Source organism: Rutidosis leptorrhynchoides, chromosome 2 (assembly GCF_046630445.1).
Source record: "Rutidosis leptorrhynchoides isolate AG116_Rl617_1_P2 chromosome 2, CSIRO_AGI_Rlap_v1, whole genome shotgun sequence".
Classification (NCBI taxonomy): domain Eukaryota; kingdom Viridiplantae; phylum Streptophyta; class Magnoliopsida; order Asterales; family Asteraceae; genus Rutidosis; species Rutidosis leptorrhynchoides.
In genome coordinates this window covers 142,465,478-142,478,837 of record NC_092334.1, presented here as the reverse complement: position 1 = coordinate 142,478,837, position 13,360 = coordinate 142,465,478, and the positions used below count along the sequence as shown (strand labels likewise).

The 13,360-nt window shown below is 40.4% G+C and overlaps 1 non-coding gene across 1 annotated transcript; it reads left to right on the top strand.

Annotated features, from left to right (window-relative positions):
* Positions 1-2,136: 2,136 nt before the first annotated feature.
* Positions 2,137-2,243, top strand: LOC139895170 (small nucleolar RNA R71). The gene has a single exon (XR_011775633.1). It is a non-coding gene; the product is annotated as a small nucleolar RNA R71 (small nucleolar RNA).
* Positions 2,244-13,360: the final 11,117 nt, after the last annotated feature.

Below are 13,360 nucleotides of genomic sequence, written 5' to 3'. Positions count from 1 at the left end.
TTTTCGGATGGCTTCGAGAATGTCTTCAAATTCATCGGTATCATTGATGAAGGTTATCATGTCTGCGTGTGTGGATATAACCGGAATTCGATCTGAAGAAGAGTCCGGCTCCCCTTGATCTGGTTCGGTTGGAGAGTGTGAGTTATTCAGAATGTCTTCATGTTGCTCTTCCTCGTCATCATCGGTGTATTGTTCTTCTGAGGATGCGTCTGATCAACGGGTTTCTTCAGTATTCTGATTCTCCACTTTGATACTTGCAGGATCAATTTCTATGTCCTTAACCTCAACCTTGTCGGTCTTTTTCTTGAAGCGAATGATTAAACTGTGATCTTCTGTCTCAAGCCTCATTATTTCTTCATGATGCTCAATGCTTGGAGCGGGTATTGTCGCAGTTTCTTTTACGTCTTCCATTTCCTCTTCCTCTTCAGATTCCTCCTCTTCCTCTTTTCTTCGCTGGGATCCTCTTCTTCCATTTCTGGGTCGTCTACAGACTGTGATTCGACACCCATCTCGATATCATTGGATGGTGGTGAAGACTCATCATCGGAAGTGATCTGTCTTGTGGAAATAGCAAACATCTCTGCCTGTCCAGAAAGATCGGTCAGTCGGTCAATTTTGAAGGTAACGCTCTCCCCATGTGATCATAAGATCAAGGTTTGATTGTACACATCAATGACAGTCCTAGCCGTATTCATGAAAGGTCTTCCTAACACTACTGGGGTGTGTAGGTCTTCCTTAATATCCATTACTACAAAATCCATGGGATACAAGAATTTGTCGACTTTCACCAAGACGTTCTCAACTATGCCCTTAGGATATCGAATTGTGTGATCGGCAAGTTGGATTGTCATTTTAGTTGGTGATAAGTCTCCTAACTCTAATCTTTTGTAGAGAGAGTAGGGTATTAGGTTGATACTTGCTCCTAAATCTGCTAGTGCATGAATGGTTCCATATTGGTAGGTTGAACACGGGAAAACGAATCGGCCCGTATCTCCTAGCTTTGGTGGTAGAGAGTTTATGAGCAATGCAGAGCATTCTTCACTCAGTGGAATTTTGTTAGAGTCTGGTATCCTCTCCTTTGTAGAAAGAAGCCTTCGGATGTATCTCTTCTGGTTGGGAACATTGGACATAGTGTCCAAGAATCTTCCATCAAGTTTGAAGGAATCAAGCTTGGATGGTTCTTCTTGTAGCCTTCCAGGATAAGGTACGTGAACTGGAGTTTCAGGGGTCAACTTTTGAGTATATGTCAATTTGTTCTTGAGCCTAGCTGACCTTCTACGTGGTTCTTCCTCTGGGATTACGGAATCCATTGGCTTTGCTTCTTCTATATGGGGATTTTGGATAGTGTTACTTGGAAATCTTCCATGCGGTCGGGTTTCAAGGCGTTGTTATAACTGTCCGAGCTGCGTTTCCAAACTTTTGAGCAGAGCCAATTGATTTCTCATTAGTATCTCCGTCTGATCTTGTCTGGCTGCAGTTCTCTGATTTAGCTGTTGTTGTCCATGAATGAACTGAGTTAACTGATCTTCAGCTCCGAGAGTGGGATTAGTTGCTTTTGTAATCTGGGTGGTAGGGGAATTTTCCTCAACTGGGGGACCAGTGAGTGGAAGTGGTTGATCGTAGGTCAATTGAGATTGTTGGGCTGGATAAGGTGGATAGCAATAGCGAAAAGGTTGATTGCTTCGCTGAAATTGATTAACCCTAGGTGGTTGATTGAATCCGAGATTTGGTGGACGAGCTGGGTATTGAACGTAATAGACTGAACCGTCAGGGTTTTCGTACTCAACTTGATATTCTTCAGTAGGTTGCGGGTTGGTACAATTAACACAAGCCTGAGCTTGGTTAACCTGCTGTGGCTACGTCTTCAATTCTTCGAGTTGTTTAGCAAGAGATTCCATCTTATCCGTGAGGGATTTGATGGCCTCTGTTTGATTGTTAAGTGCAGAGAGTGGGGCAGATGATGAAGTTGTTTCACCACTGTTCCAGTCATGATGATGCATTGTCATGTTCTCGAGCAATTCCCATGCTTCATCTGCGGTTTGGTTCATCAGATTCCCTTGATCTGTTGCATCGATCGTCGTCCTATGATTTATCGTAAGACCATTGTAGAAGGTACAGATTTGGGCTGACCGTTCTAGCTGGTGATTAGGGCATTTCTTTAGCAGGGTTTTGAATCGCTCCCATGCAGTCTAAAGAGATTCATCATAACTTTGTTTGAAGTTAATGATGTCATTCTTCAGCTTGGTTTGTTTAGAAGGAGGGAAATATTTGGTTAGGAATTTAGTAGCCATCTCCATCCATGACGTGATGGAATCTTTTTCCAGTCCTTCAAACCAAGTTTGAGCATGATGAGTGAGAGAATAGGGGAACAAGTATAGCCGGACTATATCTTGTCCTATCCCTGGCTGTTTGTAGGAGTTCGAAAGAGATATGAATTTATCAAGGTGAGAATTAGGATCGTCATTCGGTAATCCATGAAACTGACAGCTATTCTGGATGAGCTGGATGATGTGATGTTTTAACTCGAACGAGTATCTTTGAATCTCTGGAAATCTGATTGGTCCTCCTCGACCTTCAATCGAGGGTTTGGTATTTTCTGCTAAAGTAACACGTAACGCCATTTGATTTCTGATTCGTGCTTCCTTGCGTGCTTTAGAGATTATTGCGTCTAGATCAGGTACGAATAACAACGGCCCTGGTCTAGATCGGGTTTGGGTCATACACAGGGTATGCCTTTTTGTTTTTAATTTTTTGCAAATAAACTAAAATTATCTAAAGTAATCTAAAGTAATCTAAACTAGTCTAAGGTAATCTAATTCTAATGTAATCTAATTTAGTCTAATCTAAAGTAATCTAAAGTAGTCTAATTTAATTAACTAACTATCCTACGGTTGAATATGTTTTTGGTTCTGGCTACTGATTCCCTGGTATTTCGGTAACAGAGCTTTGCACGAACTTTTCAACAAACCAAGTGGCCAGGCCGACTACGGAGAGGCAGGATCCTTTTGGTCCCAATATAATTGGCGACTGTTCGGAAAATCCAACAACCAAGTCCGTGTATAAATTGTCTTTCTTAGACACCACTAAATGCTTGTGAATAAGTTTGACAGAGAGCAGTATTGCCTGATTCCAGTTCCCCGGTAGCGGCGCTAAAAACTAGTATTCCTCCCGTGATATGGCCGAAACGGATGGTTTTTATTTGCGCAGTGTCGTCAGGCCGCGGCTTGCCACGATCATCCACTCGTGGGAGAGGGTACTATTTTAAATTTATATTTAGCGGGGCCTAAATCTTACTACTCCTTATAAGTATGGGAAGTATGACCTAAAGTCGTATTTTTGAGATATCAGTAGAATCGAACCTATATTTAAGCCTAAGATAGTTAGGGAGTAGTGAATATTTATTTTGGGATTTTCTAATTTAATAAGACAGATAAAGTAAATGCGATAAAATTTGTAATTCAGATAAGGTTAAAGTGAGTGCATTCTATGACTTCATCAGTTATTCTGCCGAGATTATGGAATGTTGGCTCATGAATAAGCAGAGGCCTTGTATTCATTACACTGGTCCTAAACGCCCCTGTCATAAGACATGTCACTGGATAATGCATTGGGCTTGAAGATTATGAATAGACAGCAACGTCCCTTACCCCCGACGCCCGTGCAGTCTAACTACAGGCATACACGTTCAGACGGCTCATCCAATTGAGCGACTCGGTTGGGTGACGTATTAACATTCCAAAATGGTCTAAACTTTCTTAAGCATAATAGAATACATGGTTTACCATATCCAAGAGATGTGATGTGTTTCAATGCTTTCGTTAATGATTGTTTTGAAAGATAGTTAGGCCCTTTAAAAAGAGTTCAACCATAAAGAACACCATGGCCAAGTCAAGCTGACTTCCATGAATACGTTCGGTTATCCTAATGGTCCAATCCTTTATGTGTTGAAACAAACAGCTCCTTAATTAACTAAGAATCCCTCAAGCGGGGTGCAATGCTTGAAACCGCGTTATGGTGCAGTGTACTGGTCAACACTAACCTGGTTCCATGGCCTTACTTAGCAGAGGTATAGCCTATAATAACCGCTGTGCTTCAGCGTGCACATACAAAGTTTATATGCTTGGTGACTACACTAGCATGGTCTAGGAACGACAATGTACTAAGGGTCTAGTCAGATGTTTTACTACGAAAGAGTCCTCAGTCGGAATCCAAAGCTTGATAGACTTACTACAACCGGTGTGCCTCAGTCGATCTTACGTTGTATCTGATAGACTTCTCTTACCAAGGGGTGACACAGATAGTGTACTCTGAATCGGGGTTCGCAACTTCCCAATAACAGAGCCTATAACTACATTCTATTAGTTGGAAAAGCGATTGAGTTTAAAGCATAATCGGAAAGCATTTCGACAGCATACACAAACCATAATATTATTTTGGCATTATAACTGCTTACATCATAGCATACACTAAAGATAACTACTCGCTAATCATGGCAACAATATCATAAAACATTATATAAGATAAAGGATAGAAGTACCAGTAGATTACACGAGCTCTAAATACAAAAGTGACAACTTCAAGACTCCAGACCGCTCCTAATACAATCTTCAGCGTTCTTCTCCGGGTACTAGATTTCCCGCATGGAGTCGAAGGCCTTAAGAGTATGACTAATATTGTACAAGAGAGAGAAAAAAGTGAATTGAAGTGTGTATTGGAATGAATGACAAAGACCCTTTAAATAAACAAGAAATTTGCCTGCAAACGGCTGGCAGGCCGTTTGGCAGGCCGTATTTGGCAGGCCGTTTGCTTGGCAGCCTGTTTCTTGGGACCGTTTGCTGGACCGTTTGGCAGGCCGTACCCCATACTGGCACACCGTATACCAGGCTGTTTTTGGTGCTGGTCAGCCTTGATTCACTGGATCGTAACTTGATTTCTTGTCTTTCACCGTTTTCGCTTTAGAATCTTCGTTTTAGCTCCGATTCTCTTGATTCTTTTTTCACCGCCTTCGTAATTACTTGTTCTTCAATTCTAACCGACGAAGTGGTTATTTTGCCGACAAACTTCGAATGTTTCTTGTTTTTGGGCCTTAATACTGGGGTGAAAACGTGACTTTTTAGCGGATATCAATCATCATCATCATCATCACCATCACCATCACCATTACCATCATCATCATCATCATCATCATCATCATCATCAGCTTCCTTCTCGTAATGTAACAACCCGACTTCGTTTCATAAAACTCGACACAATTTTTTTTTTACAAACAGCACCTGGAACGGAGTGCCATCAATCTGGCACGGCGTGCCACTTTGATTCTTCCAAATGCTTTCTAGCCATGTCACGGAGTGCCATCAATCTGGCACGATGTGACACTTGATTCAGTCAATGCTTTTGAGCCATGGCACGGTGTGCCTTCAAGTTGGCATGGCGTGCCACTCTGAATCTGCCCATTTTGCTTAAAGTTTTATATTTGTACACCACAATTAATACTCCCGAATCACAATTGAGGCAAACCGACTATATTACATTGTTATAAATGTTGTACCAAATATATTTTAACAACAAAATAAGTTTTATGACCCCAGGACCAATCTTGGCCCGTTTAACAAATTTGAATACAAGTTTCGGCCCAATAAGTTTAAATACCAAACAACACTCAGGCATGGGTTTGGGATTAAACTACCCAAACTAGGTCAAACTTCAAAAGAAAGTCACTAGCATAAACATAAGGGGAGCCCGATAGTCCAAACGAATACCTTTACCTTTATCCACGCTGGAGCCTAAAAAGGTAAACAACGAGAGAGTAAGCATAACGCTTAGTGAATGCAATAATTATACATATACATATATAACCTACTAACTTGCAATCACTTACACAATTACCGCATACACACTAGCAATATAATTAGCATACCATCGCAAGTATAACGCTAAATCTCTGATATCACAAGCTAGCACAACAGTAGCATATAACACGAACAAAATAATATGCTACAATACTACGCGCAACCATGGTTAACCAATCGTACAAGGGAATGGCGCTCACTAAAGGCCATCAGAGTTCACAACATCCATTAGTGTACTTAACACTGCGTATCACTAACCCCCGGGTGGCATCTTTATAACTCGATACTTCACCCCGGGTGGTGTCTTAACACCTCGAGACCTCACCCGTCATATTTCTTGGAGTGGCATCTTAACACCTCGATGCTTCACTCCTTCATAATTTCCGAAGTGGTGTCTTAGAACCTCGAGACTTCACTCGTCACGTGAAACATGGTGTCTTAGCACCTCGACACTTCACATCTCACGCTACACAAATAAATATATTATATACATACACATATAATTATTCTACTCACCTTGTATCCAAAATGAAGGTAAGCCAACAAGCTCTTCAACCGTCAATGAAACTCACCTATCGCATTAATAGAAAATTAACAACACTTCTAAATGGAACTTTCGACCCGCCCAAATAGACACTTAGTGAAAATGTTCACCACTTGCACTCACAACATCACCCTTAGACTTAAACTACTAATAATCACCAAAACTAGTGACCATGGCCCCAATCCACCAAATTATACTTCACTAGGTCATTAAAATTCATACTAGTGCACTTTTGACCCAAAACCCCATTTTGACCTAACAATGGGTCAAACATTAAACTTGCAAGTCTCACACCCAAATCACCAGTTAAATCAAGTTTATTAGTGAGCCTAACCAATTTTAGTTTATACAACTAGCAATTTTATCAAACAACTTAAAAGCACCATTATTGGGCTTCCTATACTTTCAACCAACCCATACACCCCCAATCTTTTGCAATCTAGGGTTTAAACACTTGCAAATCTCAATTATGAACCTTAAACACAATTAATTCACAAAACTCAGTTTAAAGACTTACCACAACACTTAGAGAGGTGCTAGAAGGTAGAAACATGAAAGATTAAACCTGATCTAGGAAAAACCCACTTGAAAAGATTCACAAATCTACTTTCTCTCTTTACTCTCTCTCTAATTGAAGGAGATGAAGATAAGGTTGGTGAATGGGGATAAATGAGGCCAAAATCTGCTTTTAGTGCTCCCACACTCATTCTATTATGAAATTACCAAAATGCACTCGTCTAATTTTTAATTGAAATAAGGATAGCTGAATCAGGTGCTGGCACGGGGTGCCAATTAAGTGGCACGGCGTGCCACCGTGCAAAATTCCCAAAATTTTATTATTTACACCGTGCGGGTTGTACTTTTGGTTTTCGGGTCTTACAACTCTCCCCCACTTGAATCGGAGCGCGCCCTCGCGATCCAAGCCGCATGACAAGAAGGAAGATACACCAACACAAACTCTTCGGGTTCCCACGTAAACTCGGAATCCTTTTGATGTCGCCATTGCACTTTAAAAGTCCTCACTTCTTTGTTACGCAACAATTTGACCTTTTCATCGAGGATGGCAATCGGTTCCTTAACATATTCTAATTTGTTGTTCAACGAAATTTCATCCAACGGTACCCACGTCGAGTCATCCGCAAGACATTTACGGAGATGGGAAACATGGAATGTGTTGTGAATTCCCGCAAGCTCTTCGGGTAACTCTAGCCTATAAGCAACTTCAACAACATGAGCCAAAATCTTGAAAGGTCCAATAAACCGAGTAGCTAACTTTCCCCGCTTTCGAAACCGAATAATACCCTTCTATGGCGAAACCTTAAGCATCACCATGTCACCTTCTTGGAACTCAATCGGTCGCCTTCGTTTATTGGCATAGGATTTTTGTCTATCTAGTGTCACTTTAAGTCGAGCCCGAATCATCTCAATTTTACTATTCATCTCTAAAACCAAATCGGTATTCTGATACTAGTATGAAAACTATTGTTGTACAAGAATTTCACCAAAGGTAAGTGCTCATCTCAACTACCACCGAAATGAATGACACACGCCCGTAACATATCTTCCAACGTTTGATTCGTACGTTCAGTTTGACCGTCCGTTTGAGGATGATACGCCGTGCTCATCTTATTATGTACCCATATCTTTGTGAAACTTATTCCAAAATCGAGATGTGAAACGAGTATCCCGATCCGAAACAATAGATATAGGAACCCCGTGTCTCGATATCACCTCCTTGATAAACAACTTAGACAAAGCCTCTGACGATATCATCTCTCGAATGGGAAGAAACAATGCACTTTTCGTCAACCGATCAACTATCACCTAAATCGTATCAAATTGGGTTCTCATCGTCTTTGATAACTTTGTAATGAAATCTATGGTAATATGCTCCCATTTCCATTTTGGAATTTCCAACGGTTGTAACATACCATACGGCTTTTGGTGTTCGACCTTAACTTGCAAACACGTAACGCATTGCTCAACATACTTAACCACGTCACGTTTCATCCCGGGCCACCAATACTCGTTCTTCAAATCAAGATACATTTTCGTCGCACCCGGATGAATGGAATACTTTGACTTGTGTGCTTCATCAAGTAGCACTTGTCAGTAGCCACCCATCTTAGGCACCCACACTCTTCCTTGAAAGGTCAACAAACTATACGGGCCTAAGGTAATAGACTCCGTTTGCCCCATGAATCGTTCTTCCCGCTTGTTGCTAACAAAAGCTTCGATTTGAATTTCACCAAGCTTTACAAGAAAATCGTTAGTAATAGTCATGCGTAATGATCCTACTCGTATCACCAGGTGTTGACTTTTTGACTCAACTCATCCGCGACCACATTCGCCTTCCCCAGATGGTAAAGTATCTCACAATCATAATTCTTTACCACATCGATCCATCTACATTGACGATAGTTCAAATCTCGTTGATCAAATAGATACTTTAAACTCTTGTGATCCGAATAAATCATACACTTGACACCATACAAGTAGTGGCACTAAATTTTCAACGCTTGAACACGAAGCTTGACACAACTTCTCTTTCAACAATTGGAAAGCAATTTCTTTCTCATTTTCCCAATTAAATCTCGCGTTCTTCCTTGTCAACTTCGTTAATGGAGAAGCGATCTTCGAGAAGTGTAACACCCTATTTTTCTAAATTTGAGGCTCGGGGCGTCATACAAAGTCCAAGGTAGGTGTTTAAATCTTTAGAACGCTTTTAAGTGACCACGTTTGACCTTGGATGTTATTAACAGTAGAATTGGGGTGCATCAGGTCCTGTGTCACATTTTAGTAGAGTACATGCGTTTAGGGAGGTCGTGGATCGTGACGAAAAGGATCAGAACGCGACAATGAATTTCCTTGAGGCCTGAGCACTTTGTCGCATATCAATTAGGTGTGTCGCATATGGATGCGTCGCAAAATGTGACTGGGAGTCGTGAAACGCGACAGGTACGCTGAAAGACCATTTTGTGCTCATTTTTGGGATTTAGTTAGCGGTATTTGTGTCTTTTCACTTTGAAACCGGGATATATGCTAGAGATCAGTTCCAAACCTTATCTTATCTTCATTTTCACAGACAAACACTCTCATCTTCAAACCCTAGAGTGAGAAACTCATTTTAGTAAGAGAAAGCTCCATTTGGAGAAGAAGAAGAGTGTTTCGGTTGAAAGCTCAAGTGTTAAAGTTGTTCATCTCGTCAACGGCATCATTTTAGTGGTATTGGTAAGTCTCAACTCCGAATTTCATCTTTATGATTTGATATTCAAGTTAGGGTTTTGAGCTTGTTAGTTGTAAAACCCATTTAGATGATGAAGTGTGTTTATGGAAACTAGTTATTTTTGATACATGGCGGGTTTTGGGTTGGTTGATGATTTAACCATGTTTAAGGCTTGAAAGTGGTGTATAATCACTAGTATTAGTAATTATGGAAGTGTTACAACCCATTTGGGTGTATTTGGGTTGACTAATTGGGTCAAAATTAGGGTTTAGGTGTCAAATTGGGCAAGATAAGTGTTTAACACTTATGATTGGATTTGATTGGTGTATTAGGACCATTCTCACTTGTGTTAGTGATTATTGGTTAGTTTGGGCGCGGTTTATGCTTGGAAGTGCATTTGGGTCGAAATTGCACTAAGTGTCGATTTGGGTTAATTTGTAAATCCACCCTAATTGTGTTTTTTGTTATGTGATTAATGGAATAGGTACATTCCATTGGCGATTGCGGATTATTTTGGTTGCATTCATCAAGGCGATAAGGTGAGTGTAAATATATTATATGCGTATGTATGCATAGGATGGGTGCGGGTTGGTAGAGTGATCCTTGCTCGGATTCACTCTACATGTGATGGGCAAAATGGATTCTTGGAGTTTGAGTCCATGGTTTTACGTTTGACGTTTTGGGTTACCACCCTTAAGGTAGTGAATCCTTGGCGTATACGGATTCACGTTGGCATGTCGGGCCAACCCCGTCGTTGTTGATGATGATGTTAAGGAGATGAATCTCGGGTAGTGCAGATTCATGATGACTCGGGTAGTTCGGTCATCCTAGTGATGAGGTGGTGAATCTCGGGTAGTGCGAATTCACTAAGGCACGGGTAGTTCGGCCAACCTCGGTTGTTGAAGTGGTGAAGGAAGTGAATCTCGGGTAGTGCGAATTCACTAAGGTCTGGATAGTTCGGCCAACCTTCATATGTATGAGGTTAAGGGGTTAACCTTGGTGTCTTGGTTATTTATTATATATGCGTATATATACTTATTGTATGTTGTAGCTAATCTTAGGGATTTGGCTTGGTGGTACGTTAGGTATAGCTTGCTTGTTATACTTGGTATGCGGTATGTGTTTACTTTAAGTGTTGGTTGTACGTATTCATTTTATGCATATGTATGTATATAGTATGTTTATACTCACTAAGCTTTCATAGCTTACCCTCTCGTTATTTACATTTTTATAGATTCGCGTGGAGGTGGTGGCTCGGGTAAGCATGGAAACTAGTGGACTTGCGTAGGTTGCCTTAGAAGACGTGCTTTTGGATTGATTAGGATTGGCTAGCGTATCCCCAATCATCATGCTCGATTTGGTTGGAAATTAAAATAGTCGGGTCGTGTATGCCCGTTCGGATATTTAAACTTATGTATTAAATGTTTTAAGAGTTTATTAAACTTACTATTGTATTAAAGATGTTTTTGGAAACATAATTGGGACCTAAATGTTAATAATATTAAAGTATTAGAGAAAAAAATATGGGCCGGTTTAAATACGGGTTGGGTTGTTTCAAGTGGTATCAGAGCATGGTCTAAGGGATTTAAGCGACTTGAGATAGGTGCCTAGACTTAGACTTTTATGTGTGCTTAATTATTGTGGGACTTGTAGGTGAACGGGTCGGAAGGGGACTTGGTTAGTGCCTTAGCGTGTAGGTGAACTAACTAGGATTGTGGCTTGTGTTGTGATGTAATTCTTGCGTGTGTTTATATCGCGTAGAATTTTTGTTTGTGTTGGTTTATATCATTGAGCGAGATAGTCGTTGTACTAATGAGTTAAGACGACGTGTGCACGTAATAATGACTAGCTACCATTGTTACGAGTACAAATCGTGTCTAATAAGTGATGTACGACGAATGCTGAGCAAGATGGGGCGGTGTTGTGCTTGTGGTTTATACGTTCGTGATCTAATCGCTTTGCATTCTTTAGAATGGTGACGAGAAACGGGATCGAGGCGAGTGACGATGAGTTTAACACTAGAGTTGCGGCCGCCATGGCAGATCAAATGGGTGCGTTACAAGAAGAAATGGATAGGAAGTATTCCGAATTTCAGAGTAGCGGTGAAATGGAGCGTTGTCTTAAGAGCTTCATGAGGACTAGACCCCCAATGTATGACGGGAAACCGGATCCTTTGGTAAGGACAACATGGATCTCGAATGTCGAAGGGTGTTTTCACACTATTGAATGCCCTTCCGAGAAGAGACAAGACTCGCTACAAGCTTGTTGTGGGGTAGGGCGAAGGATTGGTTGGATGGTAAAATTAATATTGTTGGTGGTGAAGCGTTTATGGGGTTATCGTAGAACGATTTTAAGAAGGAATTCTTCGAGGAGTTTCAGACGCAAGCCGATTTGTCGGATTTGCGTGATGAGTTGCGAAATTTGCGACAAGGATCTATGGACTTGAATACTCTCAAGACGACCTTTATGGCGAAGGCTCGTTTTTCCCCGGAGTATATTGGGAATGATCAAGCGTTGATGGGGGATTTTTATCGAACTTTGAATGATAACTTACTGAACAAAATTAGCCGGGGTCAAGTGAAGTCGTTTGCGGAGTGATTCGCGGTGGCTAGGGGTTTTGAATCGCATTCGCGATCGATGGTTAGTGAACCTTCAAGTAAGAGAAGGGTTGATTCGTATGGTGCTCCAAGTAAGAAAACTAAGGGTGCAAGTGTGAGTACAGGTAATGTGGGGAAAGGCACGATGGATTCTCGTGCACCTAGATGTTTTAATTGTGGTGTTAGAGGCCACAAGTTATGGGAGTGCACAATGTCGAGAAGTGATGACGGAATGTGCTACTATTGTCATAAGGAGGGACATCGCAAGCCGGATTGTCCCGAGTTAGCGGCGGCGAATGCCACGAGGAGACATTAAGGTACTTTTCGTTTTAATGAATATGTCCTTAATTATTTATTATGTGCCGATGAGTTCGGGTTTGGTATATACATTGTGTTGTGCATATTATTGTTATGGGTGACATTCCTAATGGAATTACCCTACGATGGCGTTTGGATTGACGAGTGAAGGGCGTAATGTGATGACCCGGAAATTTCCGAACAAATTTAAACTTTGATCTTTATATATATCTGACACGATAAGCAAAAATCTTTAATGTTGAGTCTTGAAAGCTTAGAAACAATATTCATGTAAGCAAATACCCTTTGACCATGTCTAACGATTCACGAACAATTATGTGTAAGTAAAGATATATACATATACATAGGTGTGATTATGAAATTGAGATATAGTATATAAAACATTGAACGGATTAGTTGAAATGAATATAAGCTATGGGATCTATTTTATGAATTTGGAAATGCTATCAAAGTAATGAATGAATAATACTTTACATAAATGTATTTGTTCGATGTAAGTTATCAACGATATTAAAAGATAATATCAAATGATTGAAATATCAGATACATTGAATTATGATTACGAGTCTCTGTTATGAGGTCCACTTTGAATTAGAAAAACCCTTACTTTTAACGATATTCGGAATACTTGGAAAGGTGATTATATGTAAGAACAAAAGTGTTATTATTGAGGATTAGACAGAAGTTGGTGGAGGATTGAATATCATAACACTTGATTGATCTATTTTTCAAACGTACGAAAACGATTTACGATATAATAGAATCTGACTATTTGATTCATTAGATAGTAAGAAACTTTAAGGAAATTAAATTAAACGTTGGCGCA